A 20,740-nucleotide genomic window follows, 5' to 3' on the forward strand; every position below is an offset into this window, starting at 1 on the left:
AGACTTAGCCAGTAATTTTTTGTTATAAAATAGACTTATTCCTGACCTTAGCCCAATATTGTATTTTGGACAAAGATTTTTAAAAAAAATGCCAAAGAAATATGCAAAAAAAATATTTTCAAGGTGCGCCAAAAAATTGGCATCTACGAGATAAATTTCACAGTTCTTAGTTGTCATGGTCTTTAAAACACAAAGCTCCACACCATAACTGTAATAATTTCAATCATAATGTGCATACGAAATAAATATCTTTAATAAACTAAAAAAATGCTTCAGCTTAAACCGTTTTGTACATCTCTCTTACAAACCATGTGCGATTATTCCAGGGCAGCATGATAGCAAAACTTTAGAATGCTTGGTCCGCGGCCATTGTAAACTAGATCGCACTTAACAATCAACAAACAACTTTTATAAAATAATGCTAAATGGGCTTTGTTTGGTTCTTCCCTAGAATGAGCTATAACACACTTTGACTGCTAATTTAGGTGTCAAATAAAAGCAATTTAAAAAATTAACTACAGAACCCCTGCGCTATAACCCCTGAAGAATCTAAGGAGGTCTTAACATCATTTTAGCCAATCATCGATTAATTATCGTCATTAGATTCATCGCGAAAAATTACACCCATCCCTAAATAGATTTTGAAAATAGATTTAATTTAGTACTTCATACGGAGCCTAGAAGATACATTCTAGGATGCATTTTAGAAAACCAAACGGAGAATAGGTTTAGTCGTAAATTTATTTGTGCATTTAGTCATTTTTACCCCAACAATCAATTAATCTGAGTACAATTTAACTCAATTTCAGTCGAATTGTTAGCAGACAAAAAAATATTTTTTTAGAACTTAGATGATGGGAAGAATGTTTTTAGAAAAAATGTTAGTTAGCTTGGATTGGCAGCGGTCACTACTCACTCACTTGGGTCCCATTAGTCAGCCCAGGCCCATCAGTCACCTCCAGCTCCATCTGGCTGCCAAAATTTAAAAACCAGCCGTCCATATTGAGACTGCCAAAATGCATACTCCCTCCGTCCCCTTTTAAAGGTCGCTAGAAAACTGTGCCTGTGAGGGATCCCGCTTCCCGAGCGACAAACAAAATGGGACAGAGGGAGTAGTTCGTACGCCTAATGACCAAAATGCAACATCATTAGAATTCACAATATCATTGACCAAGTCCTATTAAACGAGTTGATGGTAGCAAGCAGAAGCAACCAGGTCCAAACTCGAAAGCGTAGTCCAGCCTTCAGAGTTCAGACATGAACACGAAAGCGAAGTTTATTCAAGGAAACCAAAAGCCAAGTTCGATCTGTCATATGCCCTTGTGCAATTTCATCGGGTCATCCACGCCCAACTCAGCAGAAGAACATGGAGGACCTGACGTCCTTATGCAGCCGAGGCAGCTCTGGCACAGGTGCTGGAACGCCGCTGGCCAGGGGCGGATTTAGACCCGGGCCACCTGGGCCATGGCCCGGGGTTCGGCAAAAAAATATTTTTTTTCAACTTTTCCGAACTGGCCCAGCCCAACATCGAGGAGGAGGACTCAACCTGTCGTGCGCCCCTGCCCTTCGCCCCAACCCCGACGCCGCCTCTCCCGTACGCGACGCCCTCGCCAGCCGCACGCCACCACGCGCATCCGCCCCAGCCCCAGCGGCCCAGCCCAGGCATCGGCTAGCCGCCACCCGCCAGCGCAGACCGGCGACGCTGCACGACGGCCGACGGCAAAGGCCGCCCTCGGCCCTCCGGTCCGGCCTCAGGCGCCAGGAGCAGGGCGCAGGCGGCCAGGCCCCTCCGCGGCTCCGCCTCCGGCCCTCCCTCTCCCTGGCAGCGGCAGGCGCCAGGCGGCAGCCGGTAGGCCGTAGGCCCCTGCCCGCTGGCGGCCCCTCCCTCTCCCTGTCCCTGAGTGGCTGAGCTAGTGAGCTCCCTCCTGCTCCTGCTAGTCTTGCACGGCTGCACTGCTCCCTCTCCATCCGAGGCTGTGACAGTGAGGTATGCTCCCTAGATCCATCCCTGGTGGTTTCTCCTCCTCCAAATTAGAGTACTATGATGTATTGATGTTAGAGTAATAGAGTCAAACTGTCAATTTTTCAGATTTGAGGATGAAGAGGCATATGTCGATTAGATCTTTTTTTTTCTCCGGCTGTAACACCGGTTATTGCTGTAATATCTTTTTCATTTTGCAGTAGCTTCTACCTCTGGATTTGGATCAATTGCCGAAGAAGAATAAATATATTACTTCGCAATGATGTTTTTTTGTATGTTTTCTATCTTTCCGTTTATATTTTCATGTATCTTTTGAACTGTGAGTTTGTGGACGTCTAGTTTTTGTCACAACTATATTTAAAACTCGACCCGGGATTCGACTCAATCCTGGTTCCGCCACTGTCGCTGGCCGACGATCCTGTCTCTGATGAGTCATCGAACCTGACGAACTGCCGCACCTGCGCCGCCGCCAGGTGCGCGTAGTACACAGGATCAACTGCATAAGCAAAACAATATTCGGATCAGTCATAATGATCAGTTGAGCAATTGACCTGGAATTAAGGAGGACAGAGAAGTAGGTTAAGCTTACCGACAGATATGGCTGAGGTGCTCCTCTGGTACCTGAAAGTTCACATCAATTGCAAGGTTAGACTTCAGAGGAATGCAAGGTGCAAGTAGCTGAAGTTTCTCTCTCTTTTTGGTGTTTGTTTGATGCAGTTTTCAGAGTGCATACACACAAGAGAGGGAGTGCACGAGCCACGAGCTCCTGCAGCTCATCAGGAGTGAAGCCGATCTCGTCATACAGCACGTGGTAATGTGTTGGCCTTCTTGTCCCCTGCCAATGCAACCACAAGAACGTCCACAGCTCAATTAGATGAAAAACAAACACACATTTCATAACGATTATTCTGTGAAGATCGATAACCGCAATTCCCATCCACTCACAATCCTGCCGGCATGAGCACACATGTAGAAATCATAATCCCTGTGGTGGCAGATTCCCTTGTCCACAACAGTGCCTGCACACAGACACAGACACAGACATTGAATTAACAAGATGCAAGGACACAATTAGGATCAATAGCTAGGCCAAAAGTAAAGTTTCTGGGTTACCAGCTGGGACATTAGACCCATCATTGCCATCTCTGAAAAACCTTGTGTGGTGGTTCTTCTGTGCAACAATTTGAGGGATGAGAGTACTCTATCCTGCTTGTGATGAGTGAATTGTCAACCGTGCGGTGTGATCGTGCGCTTGGTCTTTGGATTGCAGGTACATGGGCGTAGAGTGTCGACGGAGAGTTGCCGTGGAGGAGCTCGGTCCGGGCGGCAGCTGTGGCGTCCACTCCTAGATCGAGGACGCAAGCGGCGACGGAAGGCGGGTTTCTTGGTTTGCGCCACAAAACCAAGCAGGCGGACGACGGTTGAAGACGCCAAGTCGTGGAGGCACGGGCGTCGGTCTCGGGACTGACGGAGGCGACGGGCGTCGACGGCGTCTAGGGCCTCGCTGCGGGTGAGGAGGTGACGGGCGTCGAGCGGCGTCTAGGGCCGTCAGAAGGCCAAGGCGGGAACGACGTCTAGGGCCACGACGTGGAGGCAGGAATCTTCCCGCGAGCGAAGTTTTGGCGGTTTTTCTCAAAACCGGCCACCTAGCCGGGTTTCGCGGACCCTCCAAAACCGCGTACCGGAACTTTGTCGACGTGGCGGCATCGCAGCAAAGACTTCGAGTCGAAGAAAGAAACTCCGCCGTCGATTGAGTCTGTAAAGCGGGCTGCTGCAGACCCGACCGGTCTGACCGGTCTGGCCGCGGCAGCTGAGTATTTAAGTCGCCCCTTCTCCAGGTCGTGGGCTTCGAGTCTCTTGAGTCCTTTTCGGTTTTCCCTTCCCCTTCCCCCTGCTCCAGGTTAGGGCCAAGGTCTCCAACGCAAAGGAAGGTTAGATTATAGCTAATCTCTCCAATCTAGAGGGTGGATGATGGTGTGGTAGGTTCTAGCCTTTGTATAGGTGAATTTCTCTGTGATTAATGAATGAAATTCGTTTGAGATTCACCTTTGTGTGCTGAGTTCTCGTCCTCTCACTCCTCTCTTGCGTTTTGGGTTCAAATTCTCCTCTTTTGGTGTGTTTTGTGTTTGGAGGAGATAACCCTTTGAATTCGTGCTTTGTTGAACTCTTTGTGACGATTCCGATGCATCTAGCCTTGTGCCAAACCCCCTGGAATCGCGAGTTCTCACGAATTAGAGTTTTTGTGTTCTTGAGAAAACACCAATCCACTTTGATCTTCCCCCAAATTCTCAAGATCCTTTAATCTTTGGGAGAGATCTCTTGGGGATATGTTCATGGGACAGGTGTGAAGGTATCCTCCAAATTTCGTTGGATTTAGACTTCGTTTGCTCGAGATTTGCCATTTGGAGTTTTGGTTGCGGGCTGTCTGGGAGCGACCGGTCTGACCGGTCTGGGTAACCGGTCTGACCGGTCTGGAATTTCAATTTCTAGCCCAACCAGTCTGACCAGTCTGAGCTAGCGGTCAGACCGGTCTGACTCAGCAGAGCTGCTATTTGGGGAGTTTTCTCATATTGCTTCCGTTTCTCTTCCTAGAGCTTTTTGCTTAGAGATAGCTAGTCCATAGCTACTCTCTCATCCTAGGTTCGAGGGCTTGTGGTGATTTTCGAGATATAGGCCGACAGATCAATTTCGAGAGAAATTTTGATCGGCTCCCATTCACCCCACTCTGGTCGCCAGTTTCGGTCCCTCAATTGGTATCAGAGCTTGGTTGATGTTTTCAGTACCTTAACCGGTTCGAAAACCACTTGGCGACCATGACGAGTCTTGGGAAGATCCCGGTGTTTTCCGGCGAGGACTATGCCTACTTGAAGGTTCGCATGAGAGCCTTCTTGCAGAGCATGGGAGCCGAGGTCTGGGATATTACCAGGAACCAGGCTTACAAGGTGATTGCCGTTCGGACCACACCTCTTCAGGTGTCCGAGCACGAGGCTAACGCCAAGGCTGTCAATGCCTTGTTCGCTGGCGTTTCTCGTGCGGAGTTCTCACGCGTCCAGGGTTTTCAGGAAGCCCATAAAGTTTGGACGTGCCTTGAGAACTACCACGAGGGTATACCTCAGGTGAAGGCCAGACTGTTCGAGACTCACCGGCGTGAATACGAGAACTTCACACAGGGGTCGGGTGAGAGCATTGGCGATATGTTCAGTCGGTTTCAATCGATTGTGAACAAAGTCAATGCGAACAGATCTGCTGATGCCCTTGAGTACATAGAGCATGAGAAGGCTCTCAAGCTGCTCTACGCACTTGATCGCTCTGTGTGGGATCTCAAGGTGAACACGAATTGGAGTTTTTGTGTTCTTGAGAAAACCCCAATCCACTTTGATCTTCCCCCAAATTCTCAAGATCCTTTAATCTTTTGGGAGAGATCTCTTGGGGATATGTTCACAGGACAGGTGTGAAGGTATCCTCGAAATTTCGTTGGATTTAGACTTCGTTTGCTCAAGATTTGCCATTTGGAGTTTTGGTTGCGGGCTGTCTGGGAGTGACCAGTCTGACCGGTCTGGAATTTCAATTTCCAGCCCAACCGGTCTGACCATTCTGAGCTAGCGGTCAGACCGGTCTGACTCAGCAGAGCTGCTGTTTGGGGAGTTTTCTCGTATTGCTTCCGTTTCTCTTCCTAGGGCTTTTTGCTTAGAGATAGCTAGTCCATAGCTACTCTCTCATCCTAGGTTCGAGGGCTTGTGGTGATTTTCGGGATATAGGCCGATAGATCAATTTCGAGAGAAATTTTGATCGGCTCCCATTCACCCCCCCTCTGGTCGCCAGTTTCGGTCCCTCAATTGGTATCAGAGCTTGGTTGAGGTTTTCAGTACCTTAACCGGTTCGAAAACCACTTGGCGACCATGACGAGTCTTGGGAAGATCCCGGTGTTTTCCGGCGAGGACTATGCCTACTGGAAGGTTCGCATGAGAGCCTTCTTGCAGAGCATGGGAGCCGAGGTCTGGGATATTACCAGGAACCAGGCTTACAAGGTGCTTGCCGTTCGGACCACACCTCTTCAGGTGTCCGAGCACGAGGCTAACGCCAAGGCTGTCAATGCCTTGTTCGCTGGCATTTCTCGTGCGGAGTTCTCACGCGTCCAGGGTTTTCTGGAAGCCCATAAAGTTTGGACGTGCCTTGAGAACTACCACGAGGGTACACCTCAGGTGAAGGCCAGACTGTTCGAGACTCACCGGCGTGAATACGAGAACTTCACACAGGGGCCGGGTGAGAGCATTGGCGATATGTTCAGGCGGTTTCAATCGATTGTGAACAAAGTCAATGCGAACAGATCTGCTGATGCCCTTGAGTACACAGAGCATGAGAAGGCTCTCAAGCTGCTCTACGCACTTGATCGCTTTGTGTGGGATCTCAAGGTGAACACGATCATTGAGTCTGCTGGCTATTAGACTCTGACCGTGAACGAGCTTTTCAGCAAGCTCAAGGCCACAGAGGTGGATAACCAGACATGAGCCAAGCTCAATGGTGCCCCTCCTTCCAAGAGCATCGCTCTTGTGACTGGTCCAGGTGGATCGAGCCCTAACGCTAACTCTGCTCTTGACTTTTCTCTTGCCTCTTTGCCTTCTGTTACAGATGAGTAGCTGGAGACACTAGGCGACGACGACTTGTGCCTCCTCATCAGCAAGTTCTAGCGCGTCTACCACAACAGGCAGAGGAAGAAGAACCCCGGGTGCTACAACTGCGGCGATTTGAACCACTTCATCGCCGATTGCCCAAAGAAGTCCAGTGGTGGCCAGAACAACCACTTCGACTACTACTGCCACCGCGACCGCGACGAGGGAGGCTCCAACAAGGAGCGTCGGCGCCACAAGCACCGCAGTCGTGACCGGGGAGGATGGTTCGATAAGGAGTCGCTCAAGAAGCGCTTCAAGTACAAGGCCAAGAAGCGGGAGAAGGCCTTTCTGGCGCAGCTCAGCGACCTCGACAAGAGCTCCGACACCGACCGCTCTTCTTCACCGACCTCCGACGACGACGACAAGAAGAAGAAGCGGGACAAGGAAGCCACCAGCTTCATCGGCCTGTGCTTGGCAGCCGGTCGGCACAAGGGTTTCTGCACCATGGCCGGCGAAGCCGATGGTGCTCGTGCGTCTTCGGGTGGACATGCTACACCGACGCACGTCGACTCTTCTCTTGGATCCGAGAGCGATTCAGAGGTAAACTCCACAATCGACCTGCTTGATACGGAGGTTAGGGAGTTGTACGCCGCTCTCGACAACCAGACGAGGCTGCTTAAGGAAGCAGCTAGAGAGCGTAGAAAGCTTAGGGCTGAGCTGGCTTGTGTTAGGGAGAAATCTAGTGAGGATGAGTGCGCTGGCTGCGTATCTCACATGAACAATCTTGTTGTTCTCCGTGCCAAGCATGATGAGAATGTTGCGAACATAGGTGTTGTTAAGACTTCACTTGCTGACGTGTCTCATGAGCTCGCTAAGGCTAAGCATGAACTTGAACTGGTTAAGGACGCTCCCATTATCAGTGATGTTCTTGAATGTGATGACTGTCCTATCTTTAAGGCTGATCTAGCTTCTTTACAGTTAAAGTTTGCTACTGTTGTGTGTGAACTAGAGGAGCTTAGGTCTAGGCCTGTTCTGCTTGGTGCTTGTAAGCTTTGTCCCACGCTAAGGTCGGAGCTAGATGAGAAGAATGCCTTGGTTAAGTCTTTAGGGAAGACTAAGGTCGTGGAGTCTAGCCCACCTATTGATTGTCATGTTTTCCCTGGTTTGATTTCTGATTTGGATAATCTTGCGGTAGAGAAAGCCAACTTGGAGAATGAGAATACCTATCTTAGGGCGATTCTGAGTTGGGTTTCTAGCAGTGAGCCGCAGTTGGGCATGATGATTAAGCAGTTTAAGCGTGGTGATGGTTTTGGGGTCGGTTACACATACACGAAGTCAGACTTTGATAAGTTGTACGGTAAGATCGGCGAGGCTGCTGGAGCTCCAAGTGCTTTGAACACTGCTAGCACGAGCACACAACCTTCACTTGTTGACCCCATGGATGGTGTGTTTAAGGAACCATCAAAAGCACCTCCATAGTAGCAGGTTTGGGTTCCAAAGCCCAATGATCTGAGGAATCCCCTCGATACGCTCCCTGCTGCCACAGCCCAGGTTGCCCAGAGGAAGGGGGCTGCTCCTCCCCGTCCGCACGCGAGGCCTCCACCTCCCAAGAGATAGGTGAGGTACCACTGCGAGTACTGTGACAGAGAGGGTCACCTGGAGGAGTTTTGCTTCAGGAGGAAGCGGGCTGTGAGGCGTAAGCAGGAGAGATGCAACCCGGACATGTACTCTGCTCGGGTACATGGTCCTCCTCGGCGTGGTGATAGGCAAGATGCTAGGGCGCGCCGTGTAGGTGGAGGTCAGGGAGACGGTGGTGCTTATCGTGCTCCAGCGGGTGGTCGCTTTGCCGGCGTGCTCCTGGTCGTTTTCAGTACGGCTATGGACCACGGGACCGAGGCTTTGGAGGAGGTTTCGGAGCACCACGCTTTCCTCGCTGTGGTGTTCGTCAGTCACGCGGTAGACGGGATGGGGGATACGCTTTGCCTATTTTTGCTAACCCTTCTGTAGAGCAAATGGCTCGACACTGGTTTGCTTCTCACTTTGCTAACCCCAGTGTTGAGTCATTTGCTCACCCTTTGTCTCACTACTGATGTGCAGGTTGGAGGCTTGGAGAACAGGTGGATCATGGCTCCGGTTGTTCGCACCACATGACCAGAAATGACAAATGGTTCTCCAGCCTCACCCCGATGCGCTCAAAGGAGTACATTGTGTTCGGGGATAATAGAAGAGGAAAGGTACGTGGACTTGGTGCTGTTCGAGTTTCTGATCACTTTACCCTAAGAGAGGTTGCTTTGGTTTCAATCCTTGGGTTCAATTTGCTCTCTGTTTCGCAACTTCTTCATGAGGGGTTTGAGGTTCGCTTCAAGGAGGGCTATTCGCGTATTTTGGATTCCAGAGGAGATTTGGTTTGCCGGATTACACCTCACGATCGGGTTTTCTTGGTTGAATTTTCTGGAACTCCTTTGGGTCCTTCTCGTTGCTTGTTGGCTGGTCCTTCTTCTAATATGTGGAAGTGGCATAGGAGACTTGGACATTTGAGCTTCGACTTGTTGTCTAGACTTAGCTCACTTGACCTAATCCGAGGATTGTCCAAATTGAAGTTTGAAAAGGACCTTGTTTGCCATCCGTGTCACCACGGGAAGATGATTGCTACTTCTTATCCGCCTGTTAATCAGGTGATGACTGCTCACCTTGGAGAGTTGCTACACATGGACACAATAGGTCCTTCTCGGGTGATGTCAGTTGGTGGGAAGTGGTACGTTCTTGTGATCATGGACGACTTTTCTCGCTATTCTTGGGTCTTTTTCATGAGAACCAAGGATGGGGCTTTCGAGTTTGTTCGAAACTTGATCTTGAGGTTGAAAAACGAGCTACCCCAGGCCATGCGAGCGATTCGCAGTGATAATGGCACAGAATTCAAAAACGCTCATTTTGACACCTTTTGCAGTGATCAAGGGCTTGAACACCAGTATTCTTCTCCCTATACTCCACAGCAGAATGGAGTTGTAGAACGGAAGAATCGGATGCTGGTTGAGATGGCGAGGATGATGCTCGACGAGCATAGGACTCCTCGAAAGTACTGGGCTGAGGCGGTCAATACCGCTTGTTATGTGTCCAACCGCATTTTCTTGCGTGCTTTCATGCACAAGACTTCTTATGAGTTGCGATTTGGATGCCAGCCCCGTGTTGACCATCTCAGAGTTTTCGGTTGCTGGTGTTTTGTGCTGAAAGAAGGAAATCTTGATAAGTTTGAGTCTCGCTCATCTAACGGTATCTTTCTCGGTTATGCATCTCATTCCAGAGCATACCGTGTGTTGCTTATTGATTCTAACATCGTCAGAGAGACTTGTGAAGTCACTTTTGACGAGACTGCACCGTGCAATGCTTCAGTCTTTGAAGTTGCAGGAGAAGATGAGCTCGGCACCTCCATCTTTGAAGATGAGGAGGAAGAAGCTGCGGAGGGTGATGCTGTGGCTACCACGCATGCTGTGGACCCAGTCGCCTCCGCCACAAGCTTGGATGATGATGATGGCCCCGATCCTACTACGTCTACTTCCCGGGGGCCAGTCGAGCAGGTGACTCAGCCTTCACCAGCTGCACCTGAGGAGGCACCAGCTTTAGTTGAGGAGGAGGCGACTTCGCAAGGGAAGCACCACGACACATTCAGTGTCGTCACCCACCTCAATAGATGCTAGGTGACCTCAATGAGAGAGTCACACGGTCCAAGGTAACTAGTTGTAACACCCGGTTTATAAAAGTACATAAACCGAGCAATCATATACGTGCCAAGATCAAGTCACATGTATATACAACAGAATGAACAGTATATCACAGCACATATCACGTAAAAAGATATAATAAAACGAATACGAATGTTATTTATTACATTAATGACATAAATGTCTGATACAGCGGAAGCGAAGTACAAATACGATAAAAACTCTCCGAAGCTGAGCAGGGCGCCACAGGGACGTCGATTGGGAGACGAACGCCTAGAAGTCCTCGTAGTCCTGGTAGCGCTGAGCGAACTCCCTCGCGTCGGCAGGAACTGAGCAGCAATAGAGTATCCCCAAGAGGAAAAAGAGTAGAGTAGGCAAGAGTGAGTACACAACTTGTACTCAACAAGTATAACACAAACTATGAGGCTCTAAGATTGGCTGACTCTACTGCATTAGCTTTTAATCTTGGCAAAATTTTATTAAAGCTATTTACTACAAGTTGATGAATTACCATAAACCCAGTTACATAGTAATTAATCAGAATTAATCATGTTATTACTGAGAACCAAACCGAAACCACCAAGGTAACCCCGAGAGGCACCCCCTCGTCGGAAGGAGTTAACCCCACTAATCAAAAGGAGGATCTGGGCCGCTCATGACCGTGAGCACGGCTAGTATACCAGTTTTACACTCTGCAGTGGTTGCACATCTTTACCCACAAGTCGTGAGCTACGCTAGTTGTTCATCACACTTCCTTAGGTGAGATGACTAGCAAACTCACTACGAGGCCGTTACAAAGGACACGTTGGTAAGGTGTAACCGCTAAGGAATCAGGCTCCGCAATGATGGTAACCACCTCGAGGGGTACACAGACCAAGCCTCGTAGCCTGGCCACCATTGAAGCTCACCACCCCCATGCCCCGTCGGTAAGTTACTCCCAAACCAAAATGACCTAATTAGTAAGCCAAGACCGTCCCATTCCAGTCTTGTGGTAGCGCTGTTGTCCCAGGTTGTCGCTCTATGAACCGGTCCTATGGAGAGTGGCCAACCAGGCAGTAAGAACCGTGCTGGCCCCCTAAACCATGTTTCTATCAAAACCAATTTTAACGAGACGTGAGCCACTCAAGCCACACAGAGGGCCACTCTCAGAATTAAGTTGCATAAACCATTAATCAAATTAATTAAAAAGGACCAAGTGTGTTATAGCGCGGCACCTAGCACAACTAACCAAAATGCAACCCAAAGGATACATATGAAGGATATAAAGTGGCTAGGAAAGTCCTTATAGGCATACAGTATTAAGATGCAGTATGAAAATGTATTTAAAAGTGATAGGTTGTTCATGTTATACTTGCCTTCCTCAAACTGTTCCTGCTGCTCAAACGGCTCTGAAGACGGCTACTCCGGGTACTGGTATTGGGGCTCCTCAGATGGATCAACGTCTACTCTCGAACACATGGCCAAAACAAGGCACAACAATAAGCATACAAGCAAACACTAACAAAAGCTAAGAAACAGTACATCAATACATATAAACAGCACACTAAACTAGTCTAAAACTATTCTACGTGTTACAACGATCGCGTGGACATAAAGAACGCCTAAAACGGAGCTAGAACGCAAAAACTAGAGCTAAAACAAGGTCTAGGGGCTTATCTGCGAGAAAAACTAAGTTCCGGGGGGTTTTCTGCAAAAATTGAGGGCCTAAACATAAATAAAGGGTAGTTCTGGGGTCTAACTCGCGAAATCGGCAGCCAAGGATGGCGGGTACTATTTTTGGAAAGGTTGGGGGCTAAAACAATAAAAACAGGGCCCATCCGTAATTTCTTTTGAACTAACAGGACCGCGGGTTGAATAGCGAAAATTCCAGGGACTCTTTAACAAAAAGACCAGGTGAAGGGGTACGTTTAGATCTCGGCCGTAGGATTTGGATCTGAGGGTTAGGAATCGATGGGTTATGGATCCAATCGTGGGCGTCCATCTGAGATCGGGGCGGCCAGGGCGGTTCGGGCGCGCGGGGTAGCGGCGGGACGTCGCCGGAGCTCTGCTCCGCGGCGGCGACCGGAGTTGGGACATCTGGGTTTACAGACCTCCGTTTGGGCTGGGATTTGGCCGGGGAGGGCCAGCGTGGAACGTGTAAACCACCTGGCCACTCAGGGGAGGGGTTTAGGGCTCGGGATGTCGTGCGCGGCGGCGGGGAGGTGCTAGGCCATGGCGGGTCTCGTCGGCAACGGCGTTCTGACCACTAGAGTGGCCTATTCGTCTCTTTAGCGTGCGCAAACGGGGAAGGGGTGCCAAGAGGTGCTCACCAGGGTGCAGGTCGGTCGGGGAAGCCGTGCAGAGGGCGTGACGGCGGCGTCCGGCGGCGAAGCTCGGTGGAGCGCGATGACGGGGTTGCTGGAGTGGAGCTCCAGCCTTCTGATCCTCTTGGTTCGACTCCTGGCGGTGCTGTGGAAAGGCTACGGGGGTCAGGGGGGCTCCGGAGTCGCCGGCGGCGAGGAATCAGGGCGGCGGGCGGGTTACCTGCAGTGGGGGTTCGGGTGAAATTCCCGACGAGTTGCGGACTGGAGTCGAAGGCTGCGGGTTCGGGAAGATCCCAGGGCACGGGGCGGAGCTTTTGCGCGGCTCCTGTGAAGCTGGGGCGCGGCGGAGCGTTGTGGTCGCGGCGGCGCAGGCGACTCTGCGCGGCGGGGCGACACGGGCGTGGCTAGCTAGGGTTTGGGTGGCGGCGCTGGAAGATGGGAAGGTCCAGGGTGCGGCTGCGGGGTGGTTTAAAGAGAAGGGCCGAGAATATCGGGGGGGGGGGGAGGGCGTGCCTTGGGGAGCGCGGGCGTGATCCTCGGTGAGATCACCGGTTTCAGTTAGCGCGGGGAGGAAGAAAGGAAGGGAGAAGAGGGAGCTGGCGCGTGGGACCAGCGTGTCAGAGGCGGGACGCGCGCGAGCGGGCGGAGGCAGGCCGCGGTGTGGGCCGTGCGGGAGTGGGGCGCTGCGCAGCGGCGAAGCGGACCGGTCGGAGAGCGGGCTGGGCCGGTGTGCGGTTCGCGTGCGGGGTGAGGACTGGCCGAGCGGGCGTCCTGGGCCGGGAGAGAAAAAGGGCGCTGCTGGGCTGCGGAATCGGGCCGATTTTGGTGTTTTCCTTTTCTATTTCTAGTTTTCTCTCTTCTTTTTCTTTTCCAAACTTCACACAACCTATTTGAATTCAAATTCGAATTTGAATTCAACTCTAGCACTCAAACAAATAAAACAATGCTCCAGCATGAATGCTCAAACATTTTAACCCTATTATAAATTTTAATTACTTGAGGATCAAAATTAGATTAAATGCAAGTCTAAACACAACAAACCTTAGAAATTTAATTAAAGCCAATTAAATTTATTATTAAAGCTGAAAATTAAATTAGGGTGTTACAAATCCTACCCCATTACAGGAATCTCGTCCCGAGATTCTGGGTTGGCTAGCAAAGAGATTAGGATAGGTCTTCATCAACTCCTCTTCCTTCTTCTGGCAAGTCCTCCGGAAGGACATCCGGGAATCCAACCACTACGCGAATACCATCCGTGGGTCTAGCCTCCATCTGATGAAGAAAACCAGAAGGCTCTGTAGCACTGACTGTCACCTCTTGGCCATTAGATGCTAACAAGTGAACTGACCGCTGAGCACAATCAATTCTGACTCCCCACTTGGCAAGAGTATCCATTCCCAGAATCACATCAATACCCTTGGTGTCTATCACCATCAGATTTGTACTGAACTTTACTCTCCCTATGGAAACACTGACTCGGGGGCAGGAGATATGAGACCTCAATTGTCCTCCAGGTGAAGATACTAACATGCACTTCTTTAAAGTGTTAGTACGAATACCATGATGCTCAACAAAAGACTGTGCAATAAAGGAATGCGTAGCACCAGTATCGAACATCACCGTAGCTGGATATGAGTTGACCATGGACGTACCAATAACCACGTTCGGAGACTCGGCCGCTGACTCGGCCGTCACATGGTTCACCTTCCCCTGTCGTGGAGCTCTGGGTTGGGCTGGGCGCCCCTGCTGTCCTGCCTGCCGTGGAGCCGGTGGAAGGCGCTTCTGTGGACAACTTTTGACATAATGACCTTTTTGCCCGCATTGGTAGCACATGCGGTGGTGGTGAATGGCGTTACTTGGTTGACCTCCATGTGAACTTAGCATCACATCTTGCATCATTTCTGCTGCTTGCTCTTTGGACTCCTTGCGACTGCGTGGCTGAATCACATTCATAGAGATAGTCAACCCATCAACATAATCATGGAGAGCTTGATTCTCGGCCTGTGTATCTCTAGAGCACTTAGGAACCTTTCTCTTCTGGATGGTCTGTAGCTCATCGACCGATGGAGAGTCAAGGAAAAGGGAATCCTCTGCTAGCTGCTCTTGATGGGACATCTTTCTCTTTGTACCGGAGAACAACCTCTGGTTCCTTCTAGTTGTGGCTTCATCTTCAGTCGCACGAACTTGACGACAAGGAACGCCATAGAATTGGCAACACGGGCAAGTTTTCTCACCATCACCCATTGCACTGTCTCCAAGGTCTTTTTGTTCTGCCGACATCTGAGCTGGGATAAAAGGAAATACAGATTGGTAAGGTCAAGGAAGAGAGAAAAACTCCATTATTTAAGGTTCTATCCTATTTAGACAACACTGCGCAGGCATCTCTACTGCTAACTCCAGATGGGTGTTACATAAATCCGGGAACAAGGAACTAGAGCATAACTCTTCTGTTTCGTCTGAGAGATTCTCAACTTCTCCAGTACTATCTGTAGGCCGGGGTGTCACACTAGTATCGCTGGCTTTGCTCATTCAGCGTTTGTTGCCTCTTTTGAGCCCAAAGATATTGGACACGCTCTTTCTGATTCTAATTGGGTCAATGCCATGCATGAGGAACTCGAAAATTTTGAATGAAACCAAGTTTGGGTCTTAGTCGAGCCTCCACCTGCTTGTAATCCCATCGGAACGAAGTGGGTTTTCAAAAACAAGCAGGGTGAGGATGGGTTGGTTGTTCGGAACAAGGCTCGTCTTGTAGCCCAGGGGTTTTGCCAAAAAGAAAGGATTGATTTTGAGGAAACTTTTGCCCCTGTTGCTCATTTGGAAGCGATTCAGATTTTTCTTGCATTTGCTGCTTCTAAGGGTTTTAAAATTTTTCAAATGGATGTGAAATCTGCCTTCTTGAATGGTTTTATTGAAGAAGAGATTTATGTAAAGCAACCCCCTGGTTTCGAAAATCCCAAGTTTCTAAACCGTGTTGACAAACTTCAGAAATCTCTTTATGGTTTGAAACATGCACCTAGAGCTTGGTACGATAGGCTTAAAACCTTCTTGCTTACTCAAGGTTTTAAAATGGGATGTGTTGACAAAACTTTGTTCCTCATGTGGTCTGGCACTGATTTTCTATTAGTTCAAGTATACGTGGATGATATTATATTTGGTGGCTCTTCTCACGCTCTTGTTTCCAAGTTTTCTGAGCAGATGTCCAGGGAGTTCGAGATGAGCATGATGGGTGAGCTGCAGTTCTTCCTCGGGCTGCAAATCAAGCAAACTCCTCAAGGCACGTTCGTCCATCAAGCCAAGTACACGAGGGACTTGCTGCGGAAGTTCGACATGAGTGACTTGTCTCCTCAGCCAACTCCGATCAGCACATCGACGGCGCTTGATGAGGACTTGGACGGCGAGGCAGTGGACCAGAAGGAGTACAGGAGCATGATCGGATCCCTCCTGTACCTGACGGCGACGCGACCGGACATTCAATTCGGCGTCGGCCTCTGTGCGTGGTACCAGGCTTCTCCGCGCACCTCCCACAGGCAGGTGGTGAAACGCATCTTCAGGTATCTGAAATTCACCCCTGAATTTGGTCTTTGGTACTCTGCGGATTCTTCTCTGGTTTTGGTGGGCTTTTCTGATGCCGATTTCGGTGGGTGTCGGTTGGATCGCAAGTCGACATCCGGCACTTGTCAATTTCTCGGTACATCTTTGGTGTCTTGGTACTCTCGCAAGCAGGCTAGCGTAGCGCGTTCTTCCACAGAAGCTGAGTATGTTGCTGCTGCTAGCTGTTGCTCCCAGATCCTTTGGATGAAACAAACCTTGCAGGTTTATGGATTGAGTTTTGGTAGGGTTCCCATCTTTGTAGACAACATGTCCGCTATTAGCATTGCAAAGAACCCTGTCCTATACTCCAGAACCAAACACATAGATATCCGGTTCCATTTCCTGCGAGATAACCATGAGAGAGGCCACATAGACTTGAACCATGTCCCTTCAGAGAGGCAAACCGCAGATATCCTAACCAAACCTCTTGAGCAGGACACCTTTGCTCGCTTGCGAGGGGAGCTTGGGGTTTGTTACCCCTTTTGATCGCTGACTTTTCCTTGGTTAGCTTTGTAGGTCTTGTTTGCTTTTCTCTTTGTTTTCTAGGTTTGGTAGTTGCATTGTGCATATGCATTGTACATTTCTGCATTTTGCATTGCCTCACTTGCACTAGCATTTTTGTATACATTGCTATTATCTTCTAGTGCCTGCTAGTGTAAGTTGATAAATTTGATCATGTATAGCTTGCTCCACTGTGTATATGACATCATCTGAGTTAAGCTATTTTGATTTGAAAATATGAAAATATGATCACCCTGTCTTGGCTACTAGCATGTTAGGGAGTGTTGATATGCTTTGCTATCTTATTCATGCTAGTGTAGCCTTTCATTCAGCAATTCATACTTGAAATGATCTAAATTTGTTAAAATTGCTTGAACTGTTCTTGAAATGGATTGAAAAGATCTAGGTGGGATTGCTTGTCGCACTGATCGAGTTTTCGGGATGGCTCACTTTGCACTTGTGAGAACCCGGGCAAGGCTGTGCATGACTGAAACGAGTGTCTTAAGCTTCTGATTGTCTTTGGCACAGGCTTGTCCTCGTTGCTAAGTAAAGCATGACAAGCTTTCAATCCCTGGCCTTAAGAATTGCTTGATATAATTTGATTGAAAAATGAATGTTTGCAACATGCTTTGGTGGTTTTTGGCTCACCTGTATGAGTTTGATTAGCACTGTCTTTCTTTCCCTACTTGTTAGTGCTAGATCATGGGTGATGCTTTTATTTCTCCTAAACTGAACTTGCCTAGCTCTAGACTATTTTGATATACCCTTTTGAGCTAGATGCAGGTCTTGTTTATGGATGCACACGTGCTTGTGACTAGATGTTGCTCATATCCTTGTATCCCTGAATGCTTTCACTTACACCTCCTGCATTGCATTCATTGCATAGCATCTGTTCAGGGGGAGTCTCAGCTTCCGGGGGAGCTATAGGTCTATTTAGGCTTGATGTGTGCATGTGCCAACAAGGGGGAGAATTTTTGGGAGACTTATTTTGATTTTTGAGAATCTTGCATCATTTTGGGGAGAGTTGCACTTGTGAGAGGGAAAAGCTTTGCTTGGGGAGTGTCTGCTTTGTTTCTGGGTCCTGGTTTTCCTCGTTTTCCCTCCACTTCCAGCATGACTGCGTCGAGCGTTACCTCTGTCTTTGAGGAGTCATGTTTTGGCTTTTGATCGATTGCGTCGAGCCGTTGCCCTTGCCTTAGGGAATCGATCTGTGCTTGATCAAGTGACTATTCTTGACTTTCTAGGCTTTTTGTCACTTGCTTGAGTTCTTCACTTTCTTGCTTCTATTTTATCACTTCTCCGTTTTCAGGTGGTGTGTTGACAATGCACTCATTAAGGGGGAGATTGAGGAATGAGAGTACTCTAACCTGCTTGTGATAAGTGAATTGTCAACCGTGTGGTGTGATCGTGCGCTTGGTCTTTGGATTGCAGGTACACGGGCATCGAGTGTCGACGGAGAGTTGCCGTGGAGGAGCTCGGGCCGGGTGGCAGCTGTGGCGTCCACTCCTAGATCAAGGACGCAAGCGGCGATGGAAGGCGGGTTTCTTGGTTTGCGCCACAAAACCAAGCAGACGGACGGCGGTTGAAGACGCCAAGTCGTGGAGGCACGGGCGTCGGTCTCGGGACTGACAGAGGCGACGGGCGTCGACGGCGTCTAGGGCCTCGCTGCGGGCGAGGAGGTGACGGGCGTCGAGCGGCGTATAGGACCATCAGAAGGCCGAGGCAGGAACGGCGTCTAGGGCCATCAGAAGGCCGAGGCAGGAATCTTCTCGCGCGTGAAGTTTTGGCGGTTTTCTCAAAACCGGCCACCTACCCGGGTTCGCGGACCCTCCAAAACCGCGGACCGAAACTTCGTCGACGTGGTGGCATCGCAGCAAAGACTTCGAGTCGAAGAAAGAAACTCTGCCGTCGATTGAGTCTGTACAGCGGGCTGCTGCAGACCCGACCGGTTTGACCGGTCCCATGGACCAGTCTGACCGTTCTGGCCGCGGCAGCTGAGTATTTAAGTCGCCCCTTCTCCAGGTCATGGGCTTCGAGTCTCTTGAGTCCTTTTCGGTTTTTCCTTCCCCTTCCCCCTGCTCTAGGTTAGGGCCAAGGTCTCCAACGCAAAGGAAGGTTTGATTATAGCTAATCTCTCCAATCTAGAGGGTGGATGATGGTGTTGTAGGCTCTAGCCTTTGTATAGGTGAATTCCTCTGAGATTAATGAATGAAATTCGTTTGAGATTCACCTTTGTGTGCTGAGTTCTCGTCCTCTCCCTCCTCTTTTGCGTTTTGGGTTCGAATTCTCCTCTTTTGGTGTGTTTTGTGTTTAGAGGAGACAACCCATTGAATTCGTGCTTTGTTGAACTCTTTGTGACGATTCCGATGCATCTAGCCTAGTGCCAAACCCCCTGGAATCGCGAGTTCACACGAATTGGAGTTTTTGTGTTCTTGAGAAAACCCCAATCCACTTTGATCTTCCCCCAAATTATCAAGATCCTTTAATCTTTTGGGAGAGATCTCTTGGGGATATGTTCACGGGATAAGTGTGAATGTATCCTCCAAGTTTCGTTGGATTTAGACTTCGTTTGCTCGAGATTTGCCATTTGGAGTTTTGGTTGCGGGCTGTCTGGGAGCGACCGGTCTGACCGGTCTGGGTAACCGGTCTGACCGGTCTGGAATTTCAATTTCCAGCCCAACCGGTCTGACCGGTCTGAGCTAGCGGTCAGACCGGTCTGACTCAGCAGAGCTGCTGTTTGGGGAGTTTTCTCTTAGTGCTTCCGTTTCTCTTCCTAGGGCTTTTTGCTTAGAGATAGCTAGTCCATAGCTACTATCTCATCCTAGGTTCGAGGACTTGTGGTGATTTTCGGGATATAGGCCGACGGATAAATTTCAAGTGATTTTGATCGGCTCCCATTCACCCCCCTCTTGTCGCCAGTTTCGGTCCCTCACAGTTACCATGAACTTGGGATACCAATTGTCTCGGAGAAACTTGCATGCCTGCATCATCCATCGTCATTCAGAAGCACAAGATCATAAAAAAACGAGCAGAATGTGATGGCCGGGTTCAGACAGGATAATTGGAGGCATGTTTACCTCAATAATTTTCGCTAGCTCAATGTTCAGCACCTGAGTAAACTGGCCCTCACTGACTCCATCCCTAGGAAGCAAGGCAACAAAACAGCAACGCAAATTGGAAAATATATTTCATATTTTTTTTTCATTTGAAATATGAATGATGTATGAATAGACAACATCATAATTGACATTTGTAACCACTTCTTATGACTGCTAACCTGAAAATGATAATTTGTTGCGGCAGTTTTCCGCAGCTGTTGGCGAAGTCTTCTATTAACTCCCTGAAATAATTTTGATCCCATATATCAACATTTGTAAAACATCCCATTAGCAGGCACTTGTGAAAACTATATTAACACCTTACCTAATGAGGCCGTGATCATTATTTCCCTCTCGCTTGAACAAGGAGTCAATCATCTCTAGCCTAGGTGACTGGGTGCAGACAGAAGCTCTGTATTTTGATATGCAAGGCCACTCCAAAGAACTTACAACCTATAAATTATCAGTTAGAAGGTGCAACTGAGTTTCATACGCCACTTCCATCTAAAAACAGTGCAGAAAAGAGGCTAAAATGTACTATTTACCGCAGCAACGGACGGTAAATCACGTTGTGGTGAACCATGGGAAACATCCATGCCAAGGATCATGGTTTCAACTCGTGACACGAGAGGTATGGCACGCTTCTCTTCCATTTCCAGCAACGAGTTCAACCCGCCAAGCTGATTAATTAGCAACACAAAGATAGGCAAGGATTCAAAGGATCCATTGTTATTGTAAGATATGATAAGCACAACCAAAGAAAGCCATATATAGTCACAGTATCAATGATAGCAGTGTGGAATACCTTAGCGTTTATTTTCAGAAGCACATTGGTTAGATACTGATCGTCAATTTTTTTAGGACTCAAGCATTGTGTGACAATGCCATATTTCACAAGACATGCCAGCTTCCATGGCCCTGACAAGAACAGTAAGAA

General features: G+C 49.0%; 1 pseudogene; it reads right to left on the reverse strand.

Moving 5' to 3' along the window:
- Positions 1-1,325: 1,325 nt before the first annotated feature.
- LOC120674609 overlaps positions 1,326-20,740 on the reverse strand; it is a 61,438-nt pseudogene continuing 42,023 nt past the window's right edge.

This window comes from Panicum virgatum, chromosome 5N (assembly GCF_016808335.1).
Source record: "Panicum virgatum strain AP13 chromosome 5N, P.virgatum_v5, whole genome shotgun sequence".
NCBI classification, from domain to species: domain Eukaryota; kingdom Viridiplantae; phylum Streptophyta; class Magnoliopsida; order Poales; family Poaceae; genus Panicum; species Panicum virgatum.